This window comes from Lissotriton vulgaris, chromosome 1_1 (genome assembly GCF_964263255.1).
Source record: "Lissotriton vulgaris chromosome 1_1, aLisVul1.2, whole genome shotgun sequence".
NCBI classification, from domain to species: Eukaryota; Metazoa; Chordata; class Amphibia; order Caudata; family Salamandridae; genus Lissotriton; species Lissotriton vulgaris.
In genome coordinates this window covers 1,775,446,204-1,775,470,519 of record NC_141685.1, presented here as the reverse complement: position 1 = coordinate 1,775,470,519, position 24,316 = coordinate 1,775,446,204, and the positions used below count along the sequence as shown (strand labels likewise).

The 24,316-nt window shown below is 50.8% G+C and overlaps 1 protein-coding gene across 2 annotated transcripts in view; it reads left to right on the top strand.

Annotated features, from left to right (window-relative positions):
- ARID2 (AT-rich interaction domain 2) overlaps positions 1–24,316 on the top strand; it is a 1,159,914-nt gene that overhangs the window by 798,952 nt on the left and 336,646 nt on the right. The window lies entirely within an intron of this gene.

Sequence of the window (24,316 nt, the reverse complement as noted above, 5' to 3'; positions counted from 1 at the left end):
AAAAGAATTTCTGAACCAATATTTCAATTGTTTTTATTACTACTACATATATTGTATGCTCTCTTGCTACTTCAGTCTATAAGAAAAAAAGTCTTATGTAAATTTCCGCTGCAGAGGTCTGTATGAATTCACAGGTCACATATGAAAGTCATAGTAAGTCGGGTTTATCCTAGTCAGTTTGAGGTGACTATTAATGATAGGTTATTCCTATAACTTCTACTTTGATAGTTTAACAGATATTTTATAAATAAGGAAGCCCTGTGTTGGATGAGTTATGACTTCACGCAAAATCATTTGATAAAGACCTTACAATTGACTTTCCCAAGGCAAGGGCATATGAGATTGTAACAATGTAAGTTTTGCCCTGCACCTCAATCCCTTAATTGTACAACCCTGTTGTGAAGGTGGTCAGGAATGAAAAAGCCCAAGTCATCCTAGTGGTTCCGGATTGAGCCATGAGAGTGTGGTACCCGGAACTTTTGGCCATGAGCATCTGTCCTCCGAATTAGCATGGCTGTCTCTTCAGGAGGATTTCCTGTTGCAACAACAAGGCAAAATTCTGCAGCTGAGCCTGCAGAGCTTTCATCCAATGCGTGGATCCAATGCGTGGATATTGAATGACAATAGTTTATTAGTTCAAATGGGTTTTTGATAGGATTGGGGTTCTCGTATGACAGTCACATACAATTTGCAGTCGCAAATGTTCTCACCTGCGGTGCGTGCATTCAAAGAAGGTAGATACACCCCACTACTCAGTTTTAATCCTAGGAGGCACACATACTTTGCATCATGTGTAATGTAGGGTAGTGGGATCTGCTTTCATGGTTACCTCCACTTTTTGCTGGCGTCAGTATGTTTAATTGACTAGTCTGATTGGGATCCTGCTAATCAGGACCCAGTCACTGTGCTTCCTCCTTATATTCACCATAAGTACTTTTGTACATCCACAATTCACTACTGGTGTACCCTTGTAAGCCCCTAGTATATGGCATAAGTAGACCAGGTGTCTCCTATGGGCTTCAGTATCTATTGTGCAACCCATGCGAGACAACTCAGACTGTGACTACAGGCCTGTCATTGTAGCCTGTGTGAGTTGTGCTAGCACCTCTCAAGACAGATATAGGCTTTCTTTTACCCGAGGTCACTGCACTTAAAACATATGTCACCCCTAGGCCAGGCCTTTCAGTCCTGAAGGAAGGCTACTTGGTTATAAGTGTGAGGGTGCCCCTTCATGAGCAGAGCACCCCTACAAACCTCAGAGTTGATTCTTCAGGCTTTGCAAGTGTGGTTAGTGTAGGAAGGTGGATACCTGACTATGGTTACCCAAGATTTTTTACCTAGTGTTTAGCTGGTTTTCGACTTAGTTGGCCTGGGATCCTGCTAAACAGGGCCCCCGGCTATCTGCTCTCTTTTTAAAATGGACTCCATGTACCCTAGGTACATCTCCAATTGGATACTGGGTCACCTTATGAGCCCCTGTACAGTGTACTATAGGTACCCAGGGCATAGGTGCATCCAAGGCCTGCCAGGGCTGTAGCATGTATTATGCCACCCCTGGCTAGCCACCCAATTGACACAACTGGCTGATCACTCAGCTGGGGCAAGGTGGTGTAATCACCCCTTGCTTGGATATAGTATACCTATATCTAACCTTATATATTTAGACACATATACACCTATAAGTCACTCCTATGGCAGGCCTTAACAATCCTGGAGGCAGAGTGCTTGGTTTTATGTGAGATGGTGCTCTAACATGAGCTGAGCCTGTCTGCAGCATTCGGAACCATGTCCTTATAGCTGTTCTAGGATATTGCCATGCCATATACTCTTAAGTGCATTATGAACCTCCCGGTTAAATGCTAACTATGGTTTGGCTTTATCAAAACATGTCGAGTAAGGTGTCATACGATTTGGAATACTACCCCCTCGCCAGTCCTGGCGACGGGGGTAGCATTCCACCCCTCTAGAGGGAGAAGACATGTTGTTCCTACTATTCCCTGTTAAAGTTAACCAGAGCCTCAGTATCACAAAATGGATGTTGCTGCCACAGACACAAGTCTGACCTCCTGCTGCTGGGAGTCCTTCCAGCAAGGGAGGCTTGGACAATAGGTTTCCTGCCTTGGGAGGTGCCAGCACCACCCCAGACAGGACTTTGTGTATTGGGACATGGAGGGCTGAAAGGATTGAGACGCTGCCTGGGGCACAAAAGGTGTCCCATGCATAGTCCAGTTCAAACCGGTGCTGGGGGACTACAGCCCTAGCTTTGGCAGAAAACTGGACAAAGGCAAAGGGGTGTAACCACCCCCTTCCCTGGTCCCACCCATAGGGTGGACCTAGCAGGTAATCCAGCCCCTAAGATTGGTATATAGGTAGGAGCTGAGTAACAGGACATGAGATTATCCTGACTGAAACTTTGAAACGGAACTCTGGACCTTCATCACTCTGCTTTGGAAGCAAACGACTGAAGAATCTCCCTTGTGGTCAAGGAGTGACCACCCTGCACAAGCAGGAACCATCCAGCGATCGACGATCCAGCGATCGACGAATTGCTTTACCGCTGCCTCCCGCCGGAGCCCGAGCCCAGAGCCTGACAAGAACCGGATTCCCAGACATCCAACAGCCCGATCCACAGTCCCTGCAAAGCTGAGACCTGTGGAGGCGACGAGAGACGTGGGACCGGCCATCTTGAAAATTCTGCGATCTGTTAACTGTACAGCCCCCGAGGCCTCCTCTAAGCTGGGCATTGAGGATTGAGAAGCATCGAGCAGCATCTGCACCAAAGATCAGCCCTGCACCCTCCACGAGTTCTGCGTGGGGCCCTTTTACATTTTCCTGCTCGACTCATCGCCCGGTCACTTGCCCACTGGCTAGTGGCCATCTTGGCGACGATTCCGTGAAACTACACCGCAGGTCTGGTTGCTCCAGACTGGCCCTTGCTTCCCTCTAAAGAAGCAGCCCCTCAGACCTTGCAGGTCTGAGTAAGAATCCTACGTCGTATCCTGCGTGGGTTGCCTTTGCAAAGGCTTGTTGACTCCAATCCTGAAGCCGACACCGCCGACAGCGAGAGCCTTCGTGGGACAGTCCGTGCCTGCCTCCTGGTCGTCGTCTACGCCTCCTGGTCCACGTGGCTGCAGAGACAAGCTTCCCATCAGCACCTGATTGCAACGCGACATCACCTGGTTCCATCCTGGTCACTGGCTAGTGACCCAGACTCTGTCGCCTCTGCTTTCAGGTCCTCTACATCTTCGATCCACCCTTGGATCCACCCGGACTCTTCTCTTCTGGCCGCCTGCAGCATCTTTTCTCCAAGGCTCCATAGATCTCCACGTCGAAACCCGACACACTTTGGGACCTATGCACCCGCTTCCTGTGGGTTAGGTAACGCGAGTACTATGGTGCTCCTGTAAAGGTTTACACTCCTAGTGTCCTAGTTTCAAGTAGTTAAGTTCTAGTCCAGTCGGAAGACTCCCAAATCTGTAACCTTTAACTTTTTACGCACCCATTGACTTCTATGTGTGAACGTGTGTGCCTTTAGACACTGCACATGCATCCCGTGGGCCTCCTGCTCCCTAACCATTGTTAGTCAAGTGTAGCCCCAGCGATTCCCAAGACCCCCGGCCTTACCATTGTTCGTGACGTAGTACTTATACCACTTTTTTAATATATGTATCTGAAAGAAACAGGTTAGCATTAGATTCCTTACCTTAGAATATCCCCAGGCGTCAGACTGGATCCGGAAACATTTGCGTAGCAATACCCCTGCGAGTCGTTAGGCGTCGTCTCTGGCTCCGCGTCTGTCGTCGGCGTCGTCTGCGCCAGAATGACGTCATCGGAGTACTTAGACGCCGCCCATGCGCGCTGACGTCGGTTCTTCTTTTTTCCGCGCCAGTTAGCGCAGATCGTGAGAAGCTCTACCCCTTAGTCACTTTTTGATAATTTTTGATCCTCTTTCGACTCTCCAGTTGCCCGGGTTCAAGCCCTGCTCGAAGTGTAGTCGACTGATGTCGAATACTGACCCCCATCGCCGGTGTCTGCAGTGTCTAGGCCGCGACCACGATGACCTATCCTGTTCCGACTGTCGAGCCCTGACGTCGAAGGCTAGGCAGGAGCGGTCCCGCAAGCGGCTCGAGCTCCGGCAGTCGACCCCGCGCCATTCGAGGTCCCGGTCCCACGGGAGGTCGAGGGACCGGTCGCGGAGCCCTCGCAGCTCCGGAAGTCTGCATCGGTCTTCTGCTTCCTCCTCAGGTAAGAGGCATGAGAGGTCGGAACGGCGTCATCGCTCCTCCGACCGCCCCCGACACTTGCACGACGCGGCCGGGGTTTTGGGTGGCACCACCCACGCGGCTCCGCCGAAGTCGCAAGCGCCGCATCCTGCCCCATACCTACGGGTCCCTGAGCACGATGCGACGCGGGAGGAGATCGAACAGTACCTCATGGCCATGAGGTCGCTCTCTTCTCCGCCGGGCCCCACGGTGCCTTCGGGCCCAGTGGGCCCAGCTCCGGGGCCTAGCGGGTCGGGTGCTCCGGCACCGACGCAGTCGGCGGCTTCTGCCCCGGCGCCGCCAGCGACTTATGCCCGGCGCCGCAGGCCCCGACCGGATACGGGTCGATGCCGGTCGACCTTACGACCTCGCCGGCGCCGGCCCAGAGGGTGTCACCACCGGCGCCGACTTCGGTTGACGCAGGCCCCAGTCCTTCTGTCGCTCCTGTTCAGCCGTCGACACGGCCCCGTTGGGAGCCGTATGAGACGGCGATAGGTACATTCCACTTTAATGAACGGGCCCCGATTGTTGATCCTGGCTACCAGGAATTGGGTGACGACTAGGACTGGAAGGACTAGGACTGGAAGGGGTCTGTGGACCCTCTGACACAGGAGTGTCAGGACCAAGCGGACTGGACAGTGGAGCTTGGGGAAGCCAGTGACCTGGACCTCTCTCCTGACACTGGTTTTGTCTCACCTCCTACCGTGGCTACGGAGGAGGGGGCAGCCTACAGTGTAGTGTTGATGCGGGCGGCTAAGGCCTTAAACCTTACGCTCCCCTCAGCGGCCGTGAGGACTAATCTCTACCGAGGTCCTCAAACCGCAGGCAAGCTTTGTCGAGCCTCTGCTGCCGTTCAATGAGGCCTTATGTGACGCTCTGCTGGGCACTTGGTCCAAGCCCGCCTCAGGACAGCCTGTGAACAGGAACGTGGCCATACGCTACTGCCCGGCTCCGGGTGACCCTAGCTTCCTGTTGACCCACCCCCGAGAGCCTGGTTATCCACGCTTTAAGGACTCCAGGGCTACGGCCAAGTCCTTGGGCCTCTCGGCCCCGCGCCAGCAGTCGGGTGCCTTTTGCTCCTTTCGTGGCCAAGGAAGGGGCGCCCCCACACGTGCCGCCAGCCACACGCTGCCTCAACAGAACCTTCAGCGCGGTGGCGGCCGTGGAAACCGCCAGGGAGGCGGTCGGGGACAACAGCGAGGCCAGTCCGCACCCGCTCCCGCAGCATCTGCCTCAAAGCCTTCTTAGTCAGAGTTTTCAGGCCCATGTGACGCCCTTGGGGGGCAGGGTTCGCCATCACCTCTCCCACTGGTGCACCGTCACTACAGACAGGTGGGTGCTGCAAATCGTCCGGAGGGGCTACTCCATCCCCTTCGAGACGACCCCAAATGCCATGCCACCGCAGTACCACCACGTGTCTGGGAACCACTTGCGACTTCTGCAGGAGGAAGTTATGGCCCTCTTGGCCAAGGGGGCCATCGAGCGCCTTCCTGGGCCAGAAGTAGGGTGTGGTTGTTACTCCCACTACTTCCTGGTTCCCAAGAAGGGCAAAGGGGGCCTACGCCCTACCTTGGACCTACAGAACGTCAACGGCTTCCTCCGGAAGGAGAAGTTCAAGATGTTGACTTTGGCTCAGGTCGTGGCTGCCCTAGACCCGCAAGACTGGATGGTGGCGTTGGACTTGCAGGACGCTTACTTTCACATCCCCGTCCTGCCGGCCCACCGACGTTACCTGCGGTTCACGGTAGGCCACGAGCACTTTCAGTTCACAGTGCTCCCCTTTGGCCTTACCAGCACCCCACTGGTGTTCACGAAAGTGATGGCGGTGGTCGCAGCTCATCTGCGCAGGATAGGGGTTTCAGTCTTCCCCCTATCTAGACGACTGATTGTAGAAGGCGGGCTCGCCCCAGTCAGTCGTCTGCCACCTCCAGACGACGGCAGACCTCTTGCACCAGCTGGGGTTCTCCATCAATGTACCGAAGTCACACCTGCGCCCCTCTCAGAAGCTCCTTTTTATCGGAGCGGATCTCAACTCGGCGCAGTTTCGGGTTTACCCGCCTGAACAGCGGGTTCGGGATATACAGGCTCTCATCCCAATCTTCCAGCCTTTATCCTGAGTCTCGGTCAGGTTGAAGCTGCGGCTTCTGGGGTTGATGGCTTCCTGCATCCTTCTGGTGCATCACGCCCGTTGGCGGATGCGGGCTCTGCAGTGGGACCTGAAGTTTCAGTGGGCCCAGCATCAGGGCAATCTGTCCGACCATGTCCTGATCTCGGAGGGCACTGCGAGACAGCTGCAGTGGTGGCTGACGGACCACGATTGGGTCGACGGCAGATCCCTCTCCCTTCCCCAACCGGAGCACGTGGTTGTGACGGACGCGTCCCTCCAGGGCTGGGGAGGCCACTTGGGAGAGGCGGAGATCAGAGGCCTCTGGTCTCCGGTGGAGTCCCGCCTCCATATCAACCTTCTGGAGCTGCAGGCAATTCGTCTGGCACTGAAGGCATTCCTCCCCTCTGTCCGAGGGAGTGCAGTGCAGGTGTTCACAGACAACACCACCGCCATGTGGTACTGCAACAAACAGGGCGGTGTGGGATCCTGGACCCTCTGTCAGGAGGCTCTGTGCCTCTGGCAGTGGCTGGAACGTCAGGGCGTGACCCTGGTGGTTCAACACCTGGCAGGTTCTCTGAACGCCAGGGTGGACAAACTCAGCCGAAGGTCTCGATGGATCACGAATGGCGTCTGAACTCGGACGTGGCGCACGGCATCTTTATTCGATGGGGAGAGCCTTGGTTGGATCTATTCGCCACCGAAGAGAACGCGCAATGTCATCAGTTCTGCGCGTTGGAATTTCCAAGGCGGCACTCGCTAGGCGACGCATTTCGTCACGAGTGGAGTTGCGGTCTGTTATACGCCTTTCCGCCTATACCACTTCTGCCCAGAGTGTTGAAGAAGATCAAGCACGACCGGGCCCAAGTCATCCTTGTGGCTCCGGACTGGGCTCGAAGGTACTGGTATCCCGAGCTACTCAATATGTCAGTCGGTCCCCCGATCCGTCTGCCCCTTCAGGAGGACCTTCTGCCGCAGCAGCAGGGGACGGTCCTCCATCCGAACCTGTCCAGTCTCCACCTCCATGCTTGGAGATTGAGCGGCAACAGTTGAGGCCATTTGACTTGCCTCCTGAAGTCTGTAATGTTATTCTGGCAGCCAGGCGTCCCTCCACAAAGTCGGTATACGCCTGCCGTTGGAACAGATTTGTGGCATGGTGCACAGCAAAGGCTGTGGATCCTCTTTCTGCCCCTCTTACTGAGGTTCTTCTCTTCCTTCTTTCTCTTGCCCAGCAGGGCTCTGCTCTGGGCACTATCAAGGGCTACCTTTCTGCCCTTTCCGCCTTCCTAAGGCTACCTGATCAGCCTTCTTTGTTCAAGTCCCCCATTATCACTCATTTTCTGAAAGGCATCACACATGTTTCCACCTGTCCCCTTTGTGATGCCCCAGTGGGACTTGAACCTGGTTCTTACTTTCTAGATGCGCGCTTTCTTTGAGCCACTTCTTCTCATGAAGCTCTAAAGGCCTCTGGTGCAGACCCTACAGGGATTGCAGGTGAGGGCCTACCCTCTTAGGAAGATACCACTGCCCCCCCTGTTGTAGACAAGGAAGATGATGAGGATGAGGTTGGGGATGAGTCTGATGAAGAGGATGGTAGCCAGGTCCAGGTCAGGAGACTTAGCCAGGCTAACGTAAGCCAGTTTGGGGCTGAGAATGGGACAGCCCCATTCAGGCCTCCAAGTGGGCTTAACCAGGGGTATAGGAGAGGGAGATCTCAATCAGGAGATCCTCATCACTCCAATGCTTCTAGGAGTTCTCAGAGGGGAATGACATCTTCTCAGAGGAGAGAACACCAGGCTAGGATGAGGGAAGTCAATCTCAGAATTGAGAGAGAAGAACTTGCCCTAGCCAAGGAGAAACTTGCTTTTGACAGAGAAAGGAAGTTAGGTGGGCGAGAGCCCACTGGAGGCAGCAGTATCCCTAAGGATAAAGACCGGTCCTATGACAATAGACACCTGTGTAAGATTGTGCCCCCCTACAAATAAGGGGGTGACATCCACAAGTGGATAACTGCTTTGGAGAGGGCCTGCAAAGTACAGCAGGTACCCCAAAGTCAGTGGGCAGCAATCTTGTGGCTCTCCTTTTCAGAAAAGTTAGAGATAAGCTCCTCACAGTTAGTGATGGGGATGCTGATAATTACACTGTCCCGAAGAGTGCTCTGATTGATGGGTTTGGCTTAACCACTGAACAATACAGGTTGATGTTCAGGGATACCCAGAAGACAGACACAGGACTGGACTGATTTTGTAGATTGTGCTACTAAGGCTCTGGAAGGCTGGTTGTTGGGAAGTAAAGTTAAGGACTATACAGGATTGTATAATTTGATTGAGGGAGCAGATCCTTAGTAATTGTCAAAACCAGCTTCTACACCAGCACCTGGTGGACTCAGATCTGACCTCTCCCCAAGAATTGGGTAAGAGGGCAGACAAATGGGTCAGAACCAGGATTAGGCCTAGAAATCAGGGTAATGACCAGAAGAAAGATTCTACCAAGCCTCACGAGAAAGGTGGGGAGAAATCTAAATTCAAGACTTCCCCAGGGCCCCAAAACTCCAAGGTTCGGGGTGGGTCCCAAAACACTTCCTCTAACCAGAAGAAACCTTATTGCCATGACTGTAAAAAACCTGGCAACTGGAAGACTGACAGCAGTTGCACAATGGCCAGACCTCCTGTTACTATTAGTAGTAATCCCCCATGTGGTGGGAGTGCCCCCAAGAATTTGGCTGGGTTTACTATGGGAGCTCAGGTGGACTGTGGCCTAACCAGTTCCCCTAACTTAGCTACTCTTGTCTGTGAAAATGGAATGGGGTTTGCCAACTTCACTGCTTGTCCCAACACTTTAGGCAAGTACAGGCAGGAGCCCCACATCAATGGCCAGAAAGTTGAAGCCTACAGAGATACAGGGGCTAGCATCAGTATGGTAACTGACAGTCTAATTCCCTCAGGACAACTTTTACCTGGGTTCACCTATCAGGTGATCAACATTGATGGAGTGCAGAAAGATCATCCCATGGCATTAGTAAATCTCAGCTGGGGAGGTGTCACTGGCCCCAAGAGAGTGGCAGTGTCTAAAAACTTGCCTGTAGATTGTCTACCAGCGAATGATCTAGAGATCTAAGCCTGGGCTGAGGTAGAACAAGAAACCCATTCCAAAATGGTAGGCCTTCCTTCCTAAAGAGGTTGGAAGGGCTGTGATGGCCACAGCCCAAACTCAGACAGATTTTAGTGTTGTGAAGCCCGAAACTATGGATCACTCCACTCAGACAGAGAGCATTGGGGAGGAAGACAAGTCTCCCTCCCACCAGACCTTAAGTGAGAGTCAGCCTCCTCAGGGAACTGACCCTACCCCTTGTGAAGGAACTGCCCCAGAGGTAGTCAGGCCTAGCCTTGCAGAGCCTCTGATGTCAGTGGACCCTTCCAAGGTCGGTCCCAGTCAGGAGCAGGTAACCTGCCCCTCTCTACCCTGCCTCAGTCAGCCGATGGCTGCAGAGGTCAGGGAGGCCAGTGGTAGACCCCATTGGGTCCCCTGTCCACATGAAACACCCCATCAGCAGATTAGGGGCACCAAAGCTAGCAGCCCTAGCAAGGTGAAGATTTCAAAAACTCCTGAGGGATCTTCCTTACACTTAGTTAGGAACCTCCACAGATGGATTATGTTTGGCACAGCCAAACCTGGGACCCAAAGGCCCCAAACCTGACCTGTCCCTCCAGTAAGCCAACAAAAGGGACCCAGCCTCCAGCTGTAGGTAGCCAGAGGTTGACCCTGAGAGCACAGTGCAACTCAGTCAAGGAAAGAATGGCCTATATGGTGGAAGGTGATTGGAGGAAGCTGAGCCCTACATTAGAGGAGCCTCACTTCAGTACTCCATCTCAACACCAGCCGTTTACTTTGCCAAAACACACCACAGGTAGAACTTCCCTATGGGGGAGACCCTATGATACCCTTAGGGTAAGGGATTGCTTAGTGGGCCATGAGACAGGGGGTAACCATGCTAGTGCAGGTACTTCCTTATATGGCCACTTAAGCAATATAGGCGTACCTGGTCAAGGATAGCCTTATCTCCTTTCGTTTGGGGGGGGTGGACGGGTTGTGTAGGAAGGTGGATATCTGACTATGGTTACCCCAGATTTTTTGCCTAGTGTTTAGCTGGTTTTCGACTTAGTTGACAGGAATCCTACTCAAGGAAAAGAAGGGGGAGTGTAAACCACAAAGATGGGGGACACTCAGTGTTTTGTAAAATACCCCTCACACACCAACAGGCCCCTAGGTGTCATGCTTCATCATCGGGGTCTTCGCACCCCACTAGAGGGAAGCGGCGTGCTGCGACCAGCGACTACGCGGGAGCACTGTCAGAGTAGACTATGTGTGGTGTGTGTAAGGTGCAAGTGATGGGGTATTCGAAAAAGTGAGTGGTGGGGTATAGTGAGGGTTAAAAAATACCTGGCTCTTAGGTTATAGGAAGAAAAATGTATTCAAAACCTCGGGCTGGTATTAGTAAAAGAAGTGCAATATGAGGTTAGTTGTCATCATTATGGACATTACCTCTGGTGTGCGTCGACATGTTTCGGAACTGGTGTTCCTTCTTCAGGACGGGGGCACAACTTCCCCACCTTACTCACGTATTTTTATAGAAAAAAAAATTCTTGGGTGTATAGGTAAAAATAAAAAAGTGAAATTATTTACAGTGAAATACTAAGGCTATGGTGTGCCTACAGCGGTATTGGTCTATGCAGTTGCATGACTCATTAATTTGTATTTTCTTGCTTCATGAGCATTTCCAGAACGTATGGGGTGGTTGATAGATTCGTAATAGAATCGGCCAGAGATTGCCTCCTTGTACCCCCTAACAGTGCCCGTGGAGTGAGAATCCTATCTCCATACTCTACCTCCCCCCTGTTGTTAACATTTTTCGACTTAGTTGGCCTGGGATCCTGCTAATCGGGGCCCCAGGCTATCTGCTCTCTCTTTAAAATGGACTCCATGTACCCTAGGTACATCTCCAATTGGATAATGGGTCACCTTATGAGCCCCTGTACAGTGTACTATTGGTACCCAGGGCATAGGTGCATCCAAGGCCTACCAGGGGCTGAAGCATGTATTATGCCATCCCTGGCCAACCACCCAAATTGACACAACTGGCTGATCACTCAGCTTTGGCAAGGTGGTGTAATCACCCCTTGCTTGGATATAGTATACCTATATCTAACCTTATATATCTAGACACATATACACCTAAAAATCACTCCTATGGCAGGCCTTAACAATCCTGGAGGCAGAGTGCTTGGTTTTATGTGAGATGGTGCTCTAGCATGAGCTGAGCCTGTCTGCAGCTTTCAGAACCATGTCCTTATAATTGTTCTAGGATATTGCTATACCATATACTCTAAAGTGCATTATGAACCTCCCAGTTAAATGCTAACTATGGTTTGGCTTTATCAAAACATGTCGAGTAAGGTGTCATACGAGTTGGAATACTACCCCCTCGCCAGTCCTGGCGACGGGGGTAGCATTCCACCCTTCTAGAGGGAGAAGACATGTTGTTTCTACTGTTCCCTGTTAAAGTTAACCAGAGCCTCAGCATCACAAAATGGATGCTGCTGCCACAGACACAAGTCTGAGCTCCTGCTGCTGGGAGTCCTTCCAGCAAGGGAGGCTTGGACAATAGGTTTCCTGCCTTGGGAGGTGCCAGCACCACCCCAGACAGGACTTTGTGTATTTGGACAGGGAGGGCTGAAAGGATTGAGACGCTGCCTGGGGCACATAAGGTGTCCCATGCATAGTCCAGTTCAAACCGGTGCTGGGGCACTCCAGCCCTAGATCTGGCGGGAAACTGGACAAAGGGAAAGGGGTGTAACCACCCCCTTTCCTGGTCCCACCCGTAGGAGGGAACTAGCAGGTAATCCAGCCCCTAAGATTGGTATATAGGTACGAGCTGAGTCACAGGACATTAGATTATCCTGACTGAAACTTTGAAACAAAACTCTGGACCTTCATCACTCTACTTTGGAAGAAGACGATTGAAGAATCTCCCTTGTGGTCAAGGAGTGACCACCCTGCACAAGCAGGCACCATCCAGCGATCAACGACTTGCTTTGCCGCTGCCTCCCGCTGGAGCCCAAGCCCAGAGCCTGACAAGAACCAGATTCCAAGACATCCAACTGCCCGATCCACATGCAAAGCTGAGACCCGTGGAGGCGACGAGAGACGTGGGACTGGCCATCTTGAAAAGTCTGCGACCTGCTAACTGTGCAGCCCCGAGGCCTCCTCGAAGCTGTGCATTGGGGATTGAGAAGCCCCAGCCCCGAGCAGCATCTGCACCAAAGATCAGCCCTGCACCCTCCACGAGTTCTGCGTGGGGCCCTTTTGCATTTTCCTGTTCGCGTCACTTGCCCGCTGGCTAGTGGCCATCTTGGCGACGATTCCGTGAAACTACACCATTGGTCTGGTTGCTCCAGACTGGCCCTTGCTTCCCTCAAAAGAAGCAGCCCCTCAGACCTTGCTGGTCTGAGTAAGAAGCCTACATCGTATCCTGCGTGGGTTGCCTTTGCCTAGGCTTGTTGACTCCAATCCTAAATCCGACAACGCCGACAGCGAGAGCCTTCATGGGATAGTCCGTGCCTGCCTCCTGGTCGTCGTCGACGCCTCCTGGTCCACGTGGCTGCAGAGACAAGCTTCCCATCAGCACCTGATTGCAACGCGACATCACCTGGTTCCATCCTGGTCCCAGGCTAGTGACCTAGACTCTGTCCCTCTGCTTTCAGGTCCTCTACATCTTCGATTCACCCTTGGATCCACCCGGACTCTTCTCATCTGGCCGCCTGCAGCATCTTTTCTCCAAGGCTCCATAGATCTCCACGACAAAACCCAACACACTTTAGGACCTATGCACCCGCTTCCTGTGTGTTAGGTACTGCGAGTACTACAGTGCTCCTGTAAAGGTTTACACTCCTAGTGTCCTAGTTTCAAGTGGTTAAGTTCTAGTCCAGTCGTAAGACTCCCAAACCTTTAACTTTTAACTTTTACGCACCCATTGACTTCTATGTGTGAACGCGTGTGCCTTTAGACACTGCACATGCATCCCGTGGGCCTCCTGCTCCCTAACCATTGTTAGTCCAGTGTAGCCCCAGCGATTCCCAAGGCCCTAGGCCTCACCATTGTTCGTGACGTGGTACTTATACCACTTTTTTAATATATGGTTTAGCGGGCCACCCGCCCCATCCATAATTGTGCAACTTTTGTCTATTCTATTAAGTTACTTGTTTTGCACTTGTGCTTCTGTGCTCATAAAGAGTTCAGGGGTTTGTTTAGAAATAAATTCATATATATTTTGAATATATATATCCTGTGTGGTGTCCTTTCATTTGGTATTGAAGGGATTTCATATGGTAAAACAGCTGGCTTCACATGCCCTCTTGAGTTTAACCTAAGACTGCTTTGTCCATGCTACCCCTAGGATCGGTGGTCTATAAGGTTGACTTTACAACCATCACCATAAGGGTTGTTTGGACTGGTGCAAGGTGCTCACTAGAATAGTGAACATCATATACCAGGCCAACTTCTCACAGTTAGCCATTTTAATACTTATAGTGGACCTCAGTCAATATGAGATGTCTAACTGTATAGTGGCTGCACCAAACCTGGTCATGTGTGGTATCAACCATGTTGGAATCAAACCCCATCACTGATTACAGTGTTGGAATTATGGCCCTGTGTTTTGGGGGGCTCCTGTTGGGTGCCCCTCCCATCCTCCTTGTTACTGCCTTTCAAGGTATGATAGCAAGTTAGTGCTGCTGCCCACCACAAACACGATTCTGACCTACTGCTGCTGAGCCAAGCTTGAGCTGGGGAAGCTAGAGCAATAGGTTTCCTGTTGCAGGGAGAAGTGACCACCTCCCAGACAGGACTTAGTGTTTTGGGCTGGGGTGGGGGCGCTTGCCAGGGCAAAAGACTGCTTTGAAGGGCACATTTGGCACCCTCCTTGCATACTCCAGTTGTAACCAGTTCTTGGAGCTGTTGGCTCACACCCTGGTGCGAAACTTGACAAAGGACATGGGAGTATCCTCCCCTCTGTCTAGCCCCTCCTCTAAGAGGGACCCCTGAGTTGTTCGAACACTTTTCCTACGGGTCTACTCAGATTAGTCATGTGACCAGACTCGAGCCTGAATCCACATCACTCTTCAAAACATCCTGGACACTTGGACTTCGCCTGGAACCGAGACTGCATCTAGACCCTTGTTGCTCTAGGTCTTGCTGTTATGCAAGTCTTCTTCATTATCTGTGTCTGTGCTTCTTCAAGGATCTTCACCAGATCTGTGGGCATCAGACACCCAAAGTAATCTCCCTTGGACTTAAGGATTCACTCCTCTGCAACTGCAGACACCGCAACAAAGCTGACCAGTAACCGCTCCTGAAATGCCATGGACTTCGAATGGATCAGCAATACAGGTGGTGGATCTTCAACTCCCTCGAGGCCTGACCTGTCCTCTCTTTAATTTTGAGGACAGTATCCCTCGTCTGAGCTGCTGGGACCGAACCCCTGTGCACTGCATTGACATGCTGTTGCCAAGGCTTGTTGGCTCTGCACTCCAGAGATCTTTTGGCTACAAGAAGCTCCAGCATCTCTTCCTGCCATGTACAGCACCCTCACCTCATCCTTTGCACCATGGGCCTTCCTTCTTGGTGAGCTGCTCGAGGTCCTCTTGTGACTCCTATGCCTTCAGCTTGTGGGTCCTCTTGAGGGTCATCATCTGAAAGAAACATGTATGTTAGATTCCTTACCTTAGAATAACCCCAAGGCATCAGACTGGATCTGGACGGTTTTTGTCAGTAGTACCCCTGCGCGTCTGTAGGCATCGTCTGCGGCTCCGCGTCAGTCGTCGTCGGTGTTGTGATCGCCGGGATGACATCGTTGGAGTACTTAGACGCCGACCTCGCGCGCTGACGTTAGTTCTTCTTTTTTCCGCGCCAGCAAGTGCAGATCCGGGAAGAGCGCACCCTTAGTCAATTTTTGATTAACTCTTTGGACATTTTTGTCTATCTTTTTCGAGTCTACTTCGACTCCTGGTGCCGCTAGGGAGGCCCGGTTTGAAGCCGTGTGACACCTGTCACCGACTGATGTAGGTTACCGACCCCCACCGCCTGTGTCTTCACTGTCTCTGGGGCGACCACAATGACAAGTCATGCCCCGACTGCCGGGCCTTCACGTAAAAGGCTAGGCGGGTGCGGTCCCGCAAGCTCCTCGAGATCTGGCAGTCGGCTCCGTGCCGCTCGAGGTCCCTGTCGAGGAGGAAGTCGAGGGACCGGTCGCGTATCTGCAGCCCTCACCGTTCGTCGGGATCAAAGGCCTGGTAAGTCGAGGCATGGTAAAAAGAAGTCAAAGAGACGACAATTAGCTCTTCTGACGCCGGTCGCGCGATTCGGCCGAGAGTTCGGCTGACACCACACGCGCAGATCCGCAGGAGTCTCATCCGGTCCCACACCCTCCGGTCCCTGGACTTTATGGTACTCCGGGCGAGATTCGAGACTTCCTCGTGGCCATGAAGACTCTCTTTCTGCTGTCGAGGCCTGCCGGTGTGCCTTCGTTCCCCGCAGAGCCGACTGGGGGTCCTAGCGAGCCGGCGTCTTCGGTGCCGTCTACGACTTGGGTCCCAACGCCACAGGCCCCCGTGGGATCCAGGCTTGGATCCCGGTCGACACCAGTTGACCTTACAACTCCTCCGCTGGCGCCGACCCCCACGGTGCCGCTTCCTGCGCAGTCCTCGTACAACGCCGTCCCTGGTTTCAGTCCGGGTCCGGCGTCCAACACACAATCTTCTGGACACTCCGGTAATAGACACAGAAAGCACATGAAGTCGAAGCGTGTTTCGACTTCTCCCCGTCTGTCGACCGACGCAAAGGTGGAGCTCTGCGTTCAAGGCCTCATTCTACGGAACCTGCATCCGGGTCGTCTCCGCACCTCCCCACTTTTCCGGGAGCCAGAGCCGACCCTTGCTCAACTCAAAGACTTTTATGAAGCCATGCACCTCGTTTTTGAGCACACTGAAGGACTGGGTTCTTTTGGACCCAGCGGTGCCAGGGCACAACACCTGAAACCTTCGTGGGTAACCTGCTCCGGCGTACAAGTCACAGAGACACGGGACACTTCCTTCGGCGTCAAAGAGTCAAGGTTTATTTACTGCAGGGAACACAGAAGTCACAGGAAGTACATCGAGTGTAGTTCGGGGAGACTGCTTCAAATTGGTTCTGTGGATCGCTCCTTTTATACAGTTTTTACCCATAGGATAACATTGAACACAAAAGTTTACAACCCGGTTCCCACATTTAGCTCCCAGAGGGGTCGCTTTGGTCACTTTGAAACACACAAGGTCCGGAACATAAGTGCGGAAACATTTGGCGGTTCCCAACTGTAAAAACCCATCTTCCCACCATTAGCAAATTCCAATCAGCAGTAAAGTAGATCGAAATAGGAACGAAGACAGGTGCAGAGGAAGACGGAGACAGTGGGGAGATCGGAAAGGGTGTAAAAGGGGAGGTATCGAGAAACACGAGATACAGGCATCAAAGGGACGTGCCTAATGAGATGCACGGCTTGAGACAATAAGTCCGTGCGGCAAGATGAGCCTCGAGCGGCGCCATCTGCCTTACAGCAGCAACCCCCTCGTCATAAAGACACTTACAAAGAACATGTGTCTTCCGCAAATATCTTGGGAGTCCCAGGGTCGCGAAGCGGACAGCGTCCGTTCGCTGGCTACTTGAGGGCAAGAGACAAAATGGATGCCGTATCTAAGATGGAACCCGTGGGTACAGATGAAAAGCCCACATAACAAACGAACGGTTTAAGTTAGCACAGCGAAACTGCGCACACTTACTAAACTCGTCATTTGCGGTTCATAGATACCAGACTCGACCATATTCGTGCGAGTCGAAAACACCACTTACAATTGTCACGGAACCTCAGACGCTCCTTTTGCCCTCATGTAGGCAAGCACTAGTCGGAATCATATTCGATATTCATCAGACCATCAAGATGTCGTTGTAGCATAGCTCTGTCCAATCGAGTCCCCTTGGTAACAGATGGTTGTCTCATACACGTTGTAGCACAGAGGCCACATAAGGCAGGACCACACTGCACACAAAGGCAACACGTGAACAGGAACACTATCACAACCCCGATGATCATCAGAATCTTCCAACCCCAAGTCGATATCAGGCCCCAAAACCATCCAAGTAGTGTCCAATCCCCTACATCCACGTGTATGGATTCGGAGATCTTATGCAACTTCGAGATGGCTTGATAGACAGTAGGAGCATTATCTGGAATGAAAATGCAACAGCTCGAATGGATCACTTTACATACCCCACCGCGATCTGCCAAGACGACATCTAAAACCATACGGTTTTGTAACGTCATAAGTCTCTCCGCCTGAAGTTCTGTGGTGATATTACCAAGGGCACTGGCAGTAATATTAGCTGTCGATTCTACCACTCGAGTCAACTGTCTCAGGTTCCTACTATTAACCATAGGTCCCCAAAACGGGAGGAAACCCTTGAAAAAGTCTCCTGCCTCTTGACCGGCAGTATCCTCTTCGCTAATTACGCCTCGTACAACTCTAGTCTTATGATAATCGGCATCTACAGTGAACGTCGGAGGCAACAGATTTGCAATGAAACATGAGCCCATGAAGTCTGCGGGCAACCATGTGTATGCACGATCATGACAGATAAAGTATGTACCCTTGGCAGCCAGAAACACAGGGGACGGGAACATTGGCAGAACGTAACTTTCAGTGCAAGCACTTGCTCCAAGTGGGGCGTGCGAACCACGACCCACAAGACAAAGATTACCAGTGTGGGGTACGACCCATATTGGAGGCGAGCTTTTAAGCTGCTTTTCATTAGTGAACATACTATATTCCCCTCTACTTAGGACCCTATAGGCTTGTACCTCCTCTTTAGGGATAAGAAAAGGATCATGGATCTCATCTTCCATATCCTCTATTGCCATCGATAGCAGCCTCTGATACGAGGTAGGACCAGAGTTGGGGGAACGTTGTTCTTGAGTGGGGTGGAAACCCAGTGCGCTTCGAAACATTGTTTGGAATGCTCGAGCTGACCCTTGGGAACTATACGGTAACACCAGATATGGAATTCCCTTACCCGTAGTATGTGGCATCAACCCACACACCCAACAATTAGTAGTGTTAACCACTAACTGATGCTGATGGAGGAGCTGAATAAAGGAATTGTTGCGGAATTCTACACGTCTAGCCTGCTCGTGTTCCGGTAACATATGAAAGGAATGAGGAGAAGCAGTAGAAGTAGTAGAAGTAAGGTTAGGGTAAGGAGTAGGAGTAGGGGTAGCAAGTAAGAAGTAAGACATAGTGTAATACACCCCACCCGCCAAAAATGCAGAAGCAGTCAAAAACAATACAAACAATTGGAATATAAAACATTTGGTACGACTGAGTTTCTGCAGCTTGACTCTGTACGCCTGAGCTCCTTCCAAATCATTCAGCTTCGAAAATGCCATTCCCTACGACCGTCCGCAACGTTTCTTGACGCACTCCGTTCTGTGCAGCAATAGTCAATCCCCAGGAGTTCCTAGGAACCGACGGCCTTTAACCTAGCGTCAAGACCTACTGTCCAGAAGGAAGTACGCGCGCGGCCCTACGGCCCTCAATACACAATATGTATATATATATGCACAATTTTTCTCAGCTGTGGAAGTAAAAAGATACAAGGAAGGAAGCTTGATATATGTACAAAAAATTTCAATGATACGAATGTTCAAAGTTGATCATGGGAAACGAGGATATTGCAGTTATCAATTTCAGCAAAGCAAAAATATTTTATTTGTCCTTAGTGTGAGATCGCAAAGAATATCGATGTTTCCCGGGACGTGTCTGCTCGTCGAACAAAGGATCCGTTGAAGAGACAGCGTCCTGCTGATCAGTTGGTTGATCTGGTCTTGAGTCTTTTGCTGACAAGTGTTCAACAGTGACTTTCTGCTGCGCTGAGGGTTCTCCAACAAGCTGCGCGTCGCTAAAAGGTACAAACGCCGGCAATGTTTCTGTTTCTGTTAACGCAATGCCTTTCCTCACCCACGGGTCTGCCGGCAAAGGAATAGGGACTCGCTTACAATGGGTAGCATGTACCCAATTTTTCCGCCCCTCAAGACGAACGGCAGTCCTCGTGGCCAGGAGTACCTGGTAAGGTCCGGTGAATCGGGGGTCCAGATTGTTTTTGCGTGAGAAGTTACGAGTAACCACCCAGTCCCCGGGCTGGAGCTGGTGGCCTGGACCCTCCGTCTGCGTCGGCAAGGCGTCGTAAACCTGTTGATGAATTAACCTCAGTTTAGCAGTCAAGTCATGTAAGTAGTCAATCAACATCGGATACTCAAGATCAGAGAATATTCCTGGCCTAGGAACCCCCCACACATTCGCAGGACGGCCGAACACTATTTCATAGGGACTAAGCCCTATTCGGGAGTGTACAGTCGCCCTAGTTGACAGTAATGCTAGAGGCAAAGCGTCAGGCCACGAAAGTCCAGTCGTAGCCTGAATCTTCGCTAGCTTTAGTTTAAGGGTGCCATTGTACCCCTCAACTAATCCAGCTGACTGAGGATGATTGGCGCTGTGGAATTTCTGATTAATTCCAAGGCCCTTACACACACTCTTCATCACACTTCCAACAAACTCACTTCCGTTATCTGACCACACGACTCTAGGCATTCCATACCGAGGAAAGTATTCCTTCAGTAGGATTTTCGCAGTAGACAAAGCAGTATTATCTTTGAGGGGATAGGCCTCGATCCATCGGGAGAATGCGCAAACCACAACCAGAACGTATTTCAGGTTATTGCATCGCTCCATATGGATGAAGTCCAATTGGATCACCTCAAAGGGATACGAAGGAGGAGCAAAACTGCCAGGGGGAGTTGGGGTTCCTTTGCCAGGATTGTACATTATACACACCATACAATTCTTCACCAGACGTTCAGCACATTTCGTAATGCCATCATTCTTCCACACAGCAGCCAACAACTTGCAAATACCTTTCGCGCTAATATGTGCTAACCCATGTGCCATTGTCACAACGGCCAGCACATACGCATCAGGCAACATCCATCTTTTCTGATCTGACAAATCAATCCAGCAACCATTCACATCCAACTTTCCCGTACTTTCTTTCCACTTCGTCTTTTCAGTATCAGTGGCCTCATTCTGTATTGCTTTCACACTCTCTATAGTATCCTCACACATACTCGATTCTGTAGGCCACCTAACCGAACTCGTCACATACATTCGAGTGCTAAGGTTCCGGGCAGTCTCCTTAGCAATCTCATCTGCAAACGCATTACCACGACCCGCATCATCCGTCACTTTACGATGCGCACTACACTTAACAATCGCAACTTGTGCAGGTAAAGTCAATGCATCCAAAAGATCGTTCACAAGCTGGCCATGCTGGATTTTCGTGCCATGCGACGTCAAGAAACCACGCTCTCGCCACAATCGTCCAAAACTATGCGCTACACCGAAAGCGTACTGGCTATCGGTGTACACATTCACACGTTTCCCTTTTGATAACACACATGCTCTAGTGAGAGCAATCAGCTCTGCAGCTTGGGCAGAATTCTGATTCAATCTCGCAGTCTCAACAACAGTATTCAACGTTACAACAGCATAAGCAGTAGTCACATCGCCATTCGGCAACTTAAAACATGACCCATCCACATACAGAGTGCCATCCGGGTCTTCCAATGGGGTGTTTTTAAGGTCCACACGACCTTTTGTTTCCTCTTCTGTCCGCAAGTAACAGTCATGTTCTGCTACTTCATCTGACTCTGCACTAATTGGTAACAAAGTTGCCGGATTTAGGACATTACAACGCTTTATCTGAATGTGGCTTGCCAAGAGCGTCAATTCGTACCCAGATAACCTTGCACTCGTCAAGTGCTGAGTTTTCGTTCGATTCAAAAGAGTATCGACTGCATGCGGAACCATCACCGTAAGCATATTATCCATGACCAATCCTGCTGATTGTCGGATGGAGACCGCAGCTGCCGCAGTTGCTCTCAAACAACTCGGCAATGCTCTAGCTACTGGGTCTAAGGTCGAGGAAAAATATGCACATGGACGTTGCTTACCACCAAAAGGTTGCGTTAAGACACTCAAAGCACAACCTTCCCTCTCGTGAACATATAACGTGAACGGCTTGCTGTAATCAGGGGTACCTAACACAGGAGCCGAACACAATGAATCACGTAATTCAGAAAAACTTTTCTGACATTCTTCCGTCCATGGTAAAGGAGTTGAAACATCCTTGCACGTAAGAGCCACCAATGGTTTCGCCAGCAATGAAAAATTAGGAATCCACTGCCTGCAGTACGACGTGATACCTAGAAAGGCACGCACATCTCTCTGGGTTTGTGGCACAGCCATTCGCGCAATCGCTGCAATTCTCTCTGGGGTCAATCTCCTTCCCTCCTTTGACAATAAGTGACCTAGATAGGTTACTTCTTGACAACAATATTGGAGTTTAGAAGGTGACACCTTATGATTTAACTCACAGAGATGTTGCAGCAACGATACCGTAGCAATTTTGCAAATGTCCTGAGTATCAGCAGCCACCAATAAGTCGTCGACGTATTGGATTAAAGCCGCACCAACCGGCAACCTAAACGCATCCAGTTGACCCTTCAAGGCTTGACTGTAAATCGATGGACTTTCACAGTAGCCCTGAGGAGCGCGTTTAAACCGGAAGCTACGTCCACCGAGAGAGAAACCGAAAAGGTCCCTGCTCTCTTCGGCAATCGGGATGCTGAAAAACGCATTTTTCAAATCAATCACCGAGAACCACGAAGCAGTAGCTGGAATCAGAGTCAGTAGCGCCGTGATGTCAGGCACAACAGGGAATTGAGGAACCACAATTTTATTTACCTCCCGTAAATCGATAACAAAACGATAAACAGGCGGTTTTGTAGGATCAGTACGTTTAAGAATGGGCAGTACAGGGCTGTTGCACACGTTTCCCCGAGTCTCCTCAATAACATCTTTCTCGATCAAATCATAGATGATCGCTAACAAAGCTCGTTCACCATCAAGGGAGATACGGTATTGGGGAATACGTGGCAATCGCACAGTCGATTTCAACTGAACAACATAAGGGGAGATATCAAGTAGGCCCACGTCATTCGGACCCGTCGCCCACAAAGACGCAGGAAGAGAATTCAATTCCGGTGGAAGCTTATCGAGAGACAAATACATGGGAGAGACTACTCTCTCTCCTAACGTAAGCTTTACACCCGCAGGAGAACAATACAAAGTTGCATACAAACGTTTAAGCAAATCCAGACCCAAAAGATTTTCGCCACAACCAGTAGTCAAAATCAATGGAGCTTCGAGCTCACGAGGCCCAATTTTAAGGGGCAAAGGGCGTGAAACTGGATTGCTAACGGGGGCGCCAGAGAATCCAACGGAAACATTTGTTAAGCCAGACAAAGGTGCGCCAGGGAGTTTCGAATGCATGATAGAACTTTTCGCTGCACCAGTGTCCAACAGAAAAGGCTCAACGACGCCCGATGTAGCAACTGCGACGTAAGGCCCTCTCTGATCAACCGGAACTGATACCACTCCCTCTCCTTGTCTTTGGCTGTCCTAGTAATTACTGTCGTCAGTTCCCTGATCGACGTAATAATCGTCTACATTGTACTGCGCAGATCGTCCTTGCGACGATCCACGTTGATCGAAACAGTTATTAGAATTTGATGAATGGTCAGAACGGTCGTTCTGAGCACCACGACCTCTACCACGTGATGCGTGCTGTGAACCACCACGGCCCCCATTAGATGAATTACCGCTATTACGTCCATTCAAAGCAGGACAATCAAATTTAATGTGTCCCTCCTGTCTACAATAAGCACATTGATTGTACCCTAACGAAGATCTTTGGAAAGAGGAATCATTACGCGGCTGCGATCGATTCGATTGCGTCTGCGATCTATTCTGTTGAGGCGCATTCTGATTAGAACGCGGCGGATACGCTTGTTGTAACAACACTTTAGTTTTGAGCTCTTTCGTCTTTTTATCAGCACGGTCAGTTTCCTCTTTTTCTCTATTTTCGTAATATTGTGCCGTAGCCAATATCTGAGCTGAGGTAGAAACGGCCCACGCACTTTCTGAATTCTTCAATTTATTGCTCAAGTCGGGCAATAAGTTCGATACGAATTTATCCACAAACAACCTCTGTCCACCCTCAGTACCCATATCCTGTCCACTATGATCAACGAATGCTTCCTCAAACCTCGTGAAGAAGTCTGATACACTCTCATCTTTCTTCTGCTTACAGGCTGACAACTTGTCCCAATTTACCCTCATAGCTGGCATAAGCGTTTTCATTAATGTAATGATTCGCTGGGGGAGATCAGCAATCAACTGATCGGGTTTAGTAGCAGCCACTTGTCCAGCGTCTGCCGCTGTAATGGCATTCCAATCACCACCTAATTCATTTGCGTGATCTTGGTGACGAATCTTAGCCCATACCGGTTGCGGTACGACATTGCCAAACAACATGTCGATATCGGCAAGATTCATTACCGTAGCGTCTACGAGCTGCGATAATTCCTTATAATACCCTGCAGGATTTTTGCGAGGATCGGGCAAAGATTGTTTCACCTGAAGCACTTCCGATCTTTTCCATGGGAGGTGTATCCACACTCTCTGGAAATGTGCCGGAACTGGCTGGGCAGCAGTATTATCAGCTGGTATCCAAACCGGCGGAACTTCACGCATAGGATATTGGCCAGACTCGTCTTGTTTTTCAATGTCCTCAACGAACAATGCATGAGGAATAGGAGCGGGACGAAGAGATAGCAACCGCTCAATAGCACGTCGGACATTAGTGTCGACTATCAGTCCAGTTGCGAACTGAAGCCGAAGTTCAGACAGGG